Raw genomic sequence first — 8,797 nt, forward strand, 5'->3', positions numbered from 1 at the left:
CCTCTGGTGGTTACTGAAAATTCTTTGCTCCTGCGTGCCGCGGTCCTGCCTGGCGCTCACACTTGGTGCCCACGCCGGCCCCCCTTGCACCCACTGCTGGTGCCGGAGCCACCACTCGCACCTGCTGCTGGTCTCTGGTGCCCAGTGCTGGCCCTGATCACTTAGCACCATCAGCAGGTATGAGAGGCAGCTGCTGGCACCAATCGCCCCTCAGGGCTTCTCCACCTCCCCCTGCTCCTGAGGGGCGATTGGGGCTGGCAGCCGCCTCTCACACCCGCTGCTGGAGATGGCCCCGCTCACACCTGGGGCCGGCACCAGAGCCACCACTCACACCCGCTGTGGGTCCCAATCACTCAGTGCCATCAGCAGGTGTGAGCAGCAGTTGCCATCCCTGGTCACCCCTGAGGGCTTCTCCACCTCCCCCTGCTCCTGAGGGGCAATCAGGGCAGCAGCCACCACTTGCACCCACTAACAGCCCTAGCCCCACTCGCACCCACTGCTGGTGCAAGCCCCAATTGCTCTGCACCATCAGTGGGTGCAAGTGGGGCCAGTGCTGTGAACACATGGGAGAGGTGGCGGAGGGAGCAGAGTTGCTGGCAGACAGGGGCCAGGGGCTGTCGTGGGAGTGGCCAGGTGGGGGCACAGAGATGGGCCGATTCCCACCTCTGTGCCCACCGCAGCCTCACAGCCCACAGTTCCTTTCAAGGTGCACGAATTCGTGCACTGGGCCCCTAGTGTTATAATAAACAAAAAACAAATATTATTAAGGTAATAATGTTGAAAGAGGCCAATGACACTCAATTGACAGTAGTGAAATATCTCTCAAACTCACACCTTTCTTGTTCAACTTACTGCTTTTGGGCAAAATTGAACCTGGTTAGTGTGTTTTCATCACTTCCAATCTTTAGAAGTTGGTGGGGTTTTCATTTACATTGATTCACCCTTGTCCATATAACTGCTCATCTTTTACACTCCAGTACACATCATGATGGTAGCTCCTCTGGAGACGCTGGACAATATGAGGCCTAGCACTTGCCCAAAGGATAGTGATGTCATTGAATGAGTTCGATAATATGAAAGTCACTTTAGTTTGGTTAACCACTAGCTGTTTTCCCAACTTTCCTCTTTCCACTCTCAATATTTAGGAAAAATTTCCTTTCCTAGACTCCCTGTAGCAAGGGGTGGCCATCTGACTCAGTCCTCATAAATAAGGTAGAAGCAGATGTGTGCTCAGTGGTTTCTAGGAAGGTTTCTGCTCTCCTGATAAAATACACAGGCAGGGCTGGCTCCATCTCTCTTTTTCTTGTCTCTGCCTTAAATACAGGCCAGGCACAATGCCTGGATTTGGGGCTGTTATTTGCATCTATGAGAAAAAGATCAAGAGAATCATATGAAGCTGTCCCATACATTCTTAAAGTACTAAACCAAAGCCAGCAGTCACTCACCTGTAGATTTTTTGTTATAAAACATAAATTAATATTAACTATGTAGTTTATTAGTGTAACTGTAATTGGAGTTTCTTTTACTTGTAGCCAAAACTATTCTTAACCAGTAGAAAGAAACAGACCATAATGCCAGAAAGCAGCTGATGCATACTTTCCTTCCACCATTGGGTATCAGCAGATTATTTATTATGAACTATGATTTATAAGTTTTTTCTTGCCAGAGGTGGTAAATGTGAGTTGAGAGGAAGGAAGACACTGCAAACAGGAGCAGCCATTGGAAGAAAGAGAGAGGGAAGGAGCAGGAGATATGTATGTGTACAGATTATTTAACTAGAGTCATTAGACCAAAGCACAGGAAAAGACAAGGTTGGCCAGATAAGGAAGGAGAGCTTAAGGAGGAGTTGGAGTGTCAGAAGGAAGTTTGTATTTAGTGTGATATATACACTGAGTGGCCATATTATTATGACCACCCCATCAGTACAATGAAATGAATTAGTTATGCAAATAATAATAATAATAATAAAACCTTGAGAGTATTTGCTTAGGAAGTTTTCAATATTCAGTATTTTTGGAAGTGTCAATGAAGTACTGATGGGGTGGTCATAATAATCTGGCTGGTCATAATAATCTGGCCACTCAGTGTAATTTGGAGCCATTATTGGTTCATCCAGTGAACCAATCATTTATTTTGTGAGAGTCAGTTCTATGGTAGGTTCCAAGAATCCTATATAATAAAAGGCTAATATGCAAATCAACCAAATGGCAGAACAACCAGTTGCTATAATGTGCACAGGCCACCAGAGGGCAGACACTCAATGCAGGAGCTGCTCCCTGGTGGGCAGTGCGCTCCCACAGGGGGAGCGCCGCTCAGCCAGAAGCCAGGTTCATAGTTGGCAAGTGCAGTAGCAGTGGCGGGAGCCTCTCCCACCTCCACTGTAGTGCTAAGGATGTCAGACTGCCAGCTTAGGTCAGCTCCCCTTGGGAAGCAGGCCTAAGCCATCATCCAGACATCCCCCTATGGCTCCCGGACTGCAAGAGGGTGCAGGCTGGGCTGAGGGATCACCCCTCCCCCCAAGTGCAGAATTTCTTGCACCGGGCTTCTAGTATAAAAATAAAATATCTTGTTTCTACCTTCAAGAAGTTACAGTTTAATAGAGACAAATTATGTATGTCAGGTTAAGAAACAAAAATCATTCCAGGTACATTAGACACAAAGGAATGTGGGTGTCAGATCAGGGTGGGCCCTGAATGCTGTACTGCAGAAATTGGAATATATCCCAAAGGGAGTGAGAAAGTAGTCATGTCTTAAGCTGTGGAGTGCCCTGAATGAATTTATGCTTCATAAGGATCAATCTGGGTACATCTGAATCCTGGAATGGAGAAGTTCAAGACTAGAAGAAGGAAGGCCACTGTTGCAATAGAAAGTGAGGAATATATTCTTGAGCTGGAAAGAAACTTTTATTAAGGGAGGGAAAAGATAAACTGGATGCCCTGATAGCTTCTTTATTTTTTAAATATATATATATATATAATTTCAGAGCAAAAGAGAGAGGGAGAAAAAGATAGAAATATCAGCCTGGCCAGTGTAGATCAATGGTTGAGCATCAACCTATGAACCAGGAGGTCCTGGTTTGATTCCTGGTCAGGGCACATGCTTGGATTGCGGGCTTCATCTCCACTGTGGGGTGTGCCAGGAAGCAGTTGATCAATGATTCCCTCTCATTGATGTTTCTATCTCTCTCTCCCTCTCCCTTCCTCTCTGAAATAAAAATAAAATAAAATAAAGAGATAGAAACATCAATGATGAGAGAGAATCTTTGATTGGCTGCCTCCTGCATGCCCCCGACTGGGGATCAAGTCGGCAACCTGGGCATGTGGCCTGACCTGGAATTGAACCTCCTGGTTCATAGGTCGAGGCTCAACCACTGAGCCATGCCGGCCAGGCACCCTGATAGCTTTTTTAGCTGGAAAGGTCATCTGTAGAAGACTTGCAATAAAGTGGAAAGGAGACAACAGAGATGAAGACTACAGTGGTGTCAGTGGAGAGAAAAAGATGAATATGAAAGGTCTTGATTAGGAAAATTCAGAAGCAGGCATTTCTAAATGGGATCAATAGATAATAGCAATCATAGTTGGAAAATTCAAGTTTGAGTGGCTTAAGTTAGTTCTCCAGGGGTCTGAGAAAAGCAGAAAGGATAGAAGGGGCAAAAGTTGCTCCACAGTTTTCAGCTTGAAGTCCTGAGGAGACTGTGTTGCCATTGACAGTATTGGATAAGTCACAAAAAATTACCAGTTTAAACGATGGAAGAGAATGAGTTCATTGTTGTCATGTTAAGGTTTAGCATTAAACAGCACATCCAAGTAGAGAAATGTCAATGCTCTTCAAAGAAATATATGGTTTTTCTGTCTTCAATGAAGTTAGCTAACAGGCTGTCATTTTCAATAAAGTATTTGCAATGTGGAAAATATTGGTGAATTTGTCACCAGACAGGGTCCAGGCCTGGAGTGGGTCTGCCTTGGGCGCTTTGTAGTTTGTGGATTCTTCACTTTGTGCAGGAAAAATTTCACAACACATGTCCAGGTGCTCTGGAGAGTATGTTTATTAAATCCGGGGACAGTGAAACAAAGGAAGGTCTTAGGATAGAGGAAGCAACAAGAGAAAGCCTAGGCAGTGCTCTGCTTTGGCTAGAAATGTTACAGGAAAGAAGTAAGCCAAGGTGGGCTGCTTTTAGCTCACTGAAAAGTCAGAGAAAAAGGGGGCCTTGGAAACAGGTTCAGGGGGTTAACCCCGGACAAGCTGCACTGCCTGCTGCTACCCTGGTTGCAAGTCTTGTGGGAACCCTTGGAGTTTAGGAGAGAAAAGTAAAGATGTACCTGGAGAGGGAAGAAAAGTGGGGCACCTGTGGTTCCAGAGAGAGCCCACGCTGGCATCCTTTGTCTTTCGTGTTTTTATCTCTCTTCTGCTGATGGGAATCCTAAGGGAGGTCTCAGGGAGGGTCTTAACAGAATTTGATTAGTTTCCCAGGTGTATCCTTCAATATGTTGATTCATCAAAATGAGCATGTAGGGGAGTTTGGGATCATTCTCTGGTCAGCTTCACTGCTTTATTTTTATCATGAGTCTGTCAGGCTCTAGATGGATTTTTTATTTATTTTCCTGACTTCATCCATCCTTGGGTGTGGTTGGCAGAAGTGGTAGTAATTGGGTCTCTGTTACCTCTCTGCCTGGCCAGGGTAATTTAGCTATTTATTGTTTGGTTAGGGACAAGAGGTATAAACCATTTGCTCTCATGTCCTGGGTTGGGGAAGATAGGGTCTTGCGATTCACTACCTGGCTGTAAATTGGTCAAATTATTTGACCTTGTTTAATCACCCTGTCTCAGTTTCCCCATTCTACTTGCCAAGAAATGTTCTTAGCTTCTTACTATCCTGCCTCAAAGTTATTGAGGCTTGTAGGCCTGAAATGAGAGACTGAGAGAATCATTAGAATAAGAGAAGTTAAATATACCAGAAAAGAAAGGAATACATGGGGAAAGGCAAAATTTTGGGACATAAGTTAGTATTTGTCAAGACTGAACAAAAAAATAATCTATAAAGAAACTTTTCTGTACAGAACCCCCATTTACATACTAATGTTTAATTTCTGAGTTGAGACTATATGTATGTCACCTCAATAGATTGCCAAGTGTTAACACCAGCCTTGACCTGAAAAGACAAGGCAGCCTTTTCTAAAACTGTATTTCCTGGGATTTGTTCATAGAAAATGAAGGGAAAACTATATGTTTTCATTACCTTTCAACCAAACCTTAAAAAAAAAAACCATTGCAAATAGCCAGATTTAGTGTATTTACATTAGAATGTTAATGGATGAAACAGGTCACATTGATCTTTGGGGCACTCTGTAATAAAAGTATTTTTAAAAGTTCAAAGGTAGGAAAAAACCTCACACATGTAAGGAGGACTTGTACCCTGACCTTTGTGCACAGTGCTTACAGACGTGCAATGAATCACTGGTAATTCAAAGGAAGAGGTAAACACATTTTTCCTGCTGTGGCAAAAAGAACACCTCTTGAAATTTCTTATCTAACTCAAATTGCTGGCCTTTGAAATGAAACAAATTGTCCTGCATGTTCCCCAAGAAGACTTTTCAGTCTGGAAATCTTTCTTACCCATAATTATGTTATCGTCCCCTCATATTATACCGCAAAAGCATCTAGAAAATGCCTGGTATATTTTAGACACTCAAATAAACATTTGTTTCTAATGTAAAATTTGCTATCTAATATATCTTTTCACGATCATATTTCTCCGTGTCAAATTGCCAGACTTCTTTTATTTGAGATAAGGGCAAAAATATTATAATTAAAAAAAAATTAGAGCAAGCACAGTTTTTGTCTATAACCAAAGCTGCACAAAAGTGTTTGAATGGTTCTGGTTTAATTTATTTTATTGCTGATTTTAAATTATTTTTGTTTCATCGTAAATATGACAGTAAAGTAACATAAACATCCAACATGTAGAAGAAATGAGCCTGTGACGTGAAGTCAGGGATCTTTTACTATCAGCACAACACTACCATCTTTTTATTTATAGCCTAACATTTTTTCAACAAGGCATAAAGCCTTTCATTTCACACATAGTGCTGGGAGAAATAATAGGGTTGTTGGAGGAGAATTACTGAATGTGGGCTGAATGTAGAAGTAGCTAGTTGCAAGCTGAAATACTGATGTTTTCTTATTATTTGGCTCAGGGGTGTTTGGTTGGTACCCCTGTCTGGGATGGGGACTGGTGTAGTGTCCCGAAGGGGAGACTTGGTCTTAGACCTTTTCCTTATGGTGTGGTTCATGATGGAGCTCTATCATTATCTTCCTGGGTCTAGTGACAGATACCATGTAATGCTATTGGAAAACATCTAATCAACAAAAACAGGGCACCAGGCTTTCATATGAAGTATGCATATGGGAACTAAGAGACCAAAAGATCTCTCAGGTTTCCAAATTCCACAACTTTTCACCCCGAATCATTCAGCTTTGGTGTGGCACAAGTAGGTTGAGGGTGCATATTTAAGCATTTGTTTTAGAACTTGAATCCTTTCCACAGTAGCTTCTAGGCTTTTCTTTTCTTTTCTTTTTAAAATTTCTTTATTGATTAAGTTATTACATATGTGTCCTTATCCCCACATTAACCCCCCCCCCATCTCCCCATCAGTCTCTGTGACATGTTTCTCTCAGTCTCTTTTTCCTTGGGGGTCTATCTCTTCTGCTTTAATTCTTCCTCTTATTGCCCCCCATTGATAGAAGAAGCACTCTCTACCCTCTGATTACCAACCATCAAATTGGTAAGTTGGATTGTCTCTATTTAGATCATCACTTTCTGATGAAGCTAATCACCCTATCGTTTAAGGACACCCTCCCCCCCGCAACACTAGGTAGTCTCTTACCAATTAAAAAGGATATTTGGAATGAATAGCACCACTCCAAAAGTGGTATTTTCTATCTTCTTGTACCTAACCCTGGCAGATAAAATAGCCCCATAAATACCAGAGATGATAGATAATTATCATTACCACCTTCCCACTGGCAGGATTTTCCCACAGAAAGAGGCATGCCATCATATGTCAAGGAGTTCAAGAGGCTGGGCTCCTTAGACTTGCTGGATTTACTTAATTTTTGACCATATTACTTTATTAACTTAGGATTTAAAAATTTTTCCAAGACAGGTAGGTGCATGATAGGTTTATAGTTGGTCATATATGCATTCTTTCTGTCTTTAATCATCCCCTAGCACAAACAGATTCCCAATTTCTGTCATGTCTTGTCATCTTAGATTGAGTCCTAATGTTGCTTAATTTTTGCCCTTTTTCTCATCCTCCTTTTCAGATTGCCCCTTCTATTCCTGTTTCAATCTAAAGTTCCCTTCTTTATAGCATCATAATTCTCATCCAGAGTAACTAAAAGATCATTATTAATCCTGAGCAGAAAGTCTCATGATGACAATAAAGAACATGACATCCTACCAGCACAATGAGGAGAAAGGTGTTGCCAGAGGCATCATACCTCTGTTTCTTATGAGAACCCTCTTTATGAGGAAAATCATAACTTCCATAGCTTTGGAACATGTACTAATTTTATTTTCTAGTTACAAAGGATAACATTCTCAGATTTGCTTGAGAAATATATTACAACTAGAGGCCCAGTGCATGAAATTCGTGCACGGGGGTGTGTGTGTCCCTCAGCCCAGCCTGCACCCTCTCCAATCTGGGACCCCTCAAGGAATGTCCGACTCCCCAGTGGGATCTGGCCTAAATGGGCAGTCAGACATCCCTCTCACAATCCAGGACTGCTGGCTCCCAATCACTCGCCTGTCTGCCTGCCTGATTGCCCCTAACTGCTTCTGCCTGCCAGCCTGATCACCCCCTAACCACTCCCCTGCCAGCCTGATTGACTCCTAACTGCTCCCCTGCTGGCCTGATTGCCCCTAACTGCCCTCCCTTGCCGGCCTGGTCACCCCTAACTGTTCTCCCTTGCCAGCCTGGTCACCCCTAACTGTCCTCCCTTGCTGGCCTGGTCACCCCCACCTGCCCTCCCCTGCTGGCCTGGTCCCCCCCAACAGCCCTCCCTTGCCAGCCTGGTTGCCCCTAACAGCCCTCCCCTGCTGGCCTGGTCGCCCCCAACTGCCCTCCCCTGCTGGCCCAGTCACCCCTAACTGCCCTCCCCTGCAGGCCTGGTCGCCCCCAACTGCCCTCCCCTGCTGGCCCAGTCACCCCTAACTGCCCTCCCCTGCAGGCCTGGTCGCCCCCAACTGCCCTCCCCTGCTGGCCCAGTCACCCCTAACTGCCCTCCCCTGCAGGCCTGGTCGCCCCCAACTGCCCTCCCCTGCTGGCCCAGTCACCCCTAACTGCCCTCCCCTGCAGGCCTGGTCGCCCCCAACTGCCCTCCCCTGCTGGCCCAGTCACCCCTAACTGCCCTCCCCTGCAGGCCTGGTCACCCCCAACTGCCCTTCCCTGCAGGCCTGGTCCCGCCCAACTGCCCTCCCCTGATGGCCTGGTCCCCCCCAACTACCCTCCCTCCCTGCAGGCCTGGTGACCACTAACTGCCCTCCCCTGCAGGCCTGGTCCCCCCCAACTGCCCTCCCCTGCAGGCCTGGTCACCCCCAACTGCCCTTCCCTGCTGGTCTGGTCTCCCCCAATTGCCCTCCCCTGCAGGCCTGGTCACCCCCCAACTGCCCTCCCCTGAATGGCCTCATCCCCCCCCAACTACCCTCCCTCCCCTGCAGGCCTGGTCCTGCTCAACTGCCCTTCCCTGCTGGCCATCCTGTGTCTACATGGGGGTGGCCATCTTTGACCACATGGGG

This window comes from Myotis brandtii, unplaced genomic scaffold, assembly GCF_000412655.1.
Source record: "Myotis brandtii unplaced genomic scaffold, ASM41265v1 scaffold106, whole genome shotgun sequence".
Lineage (NCBI taxonomy): Eukaryota > Metazoa > Chordata > Mammalia > Chiroptera > Vespertilionidae > Myotis > Myotis brandtii.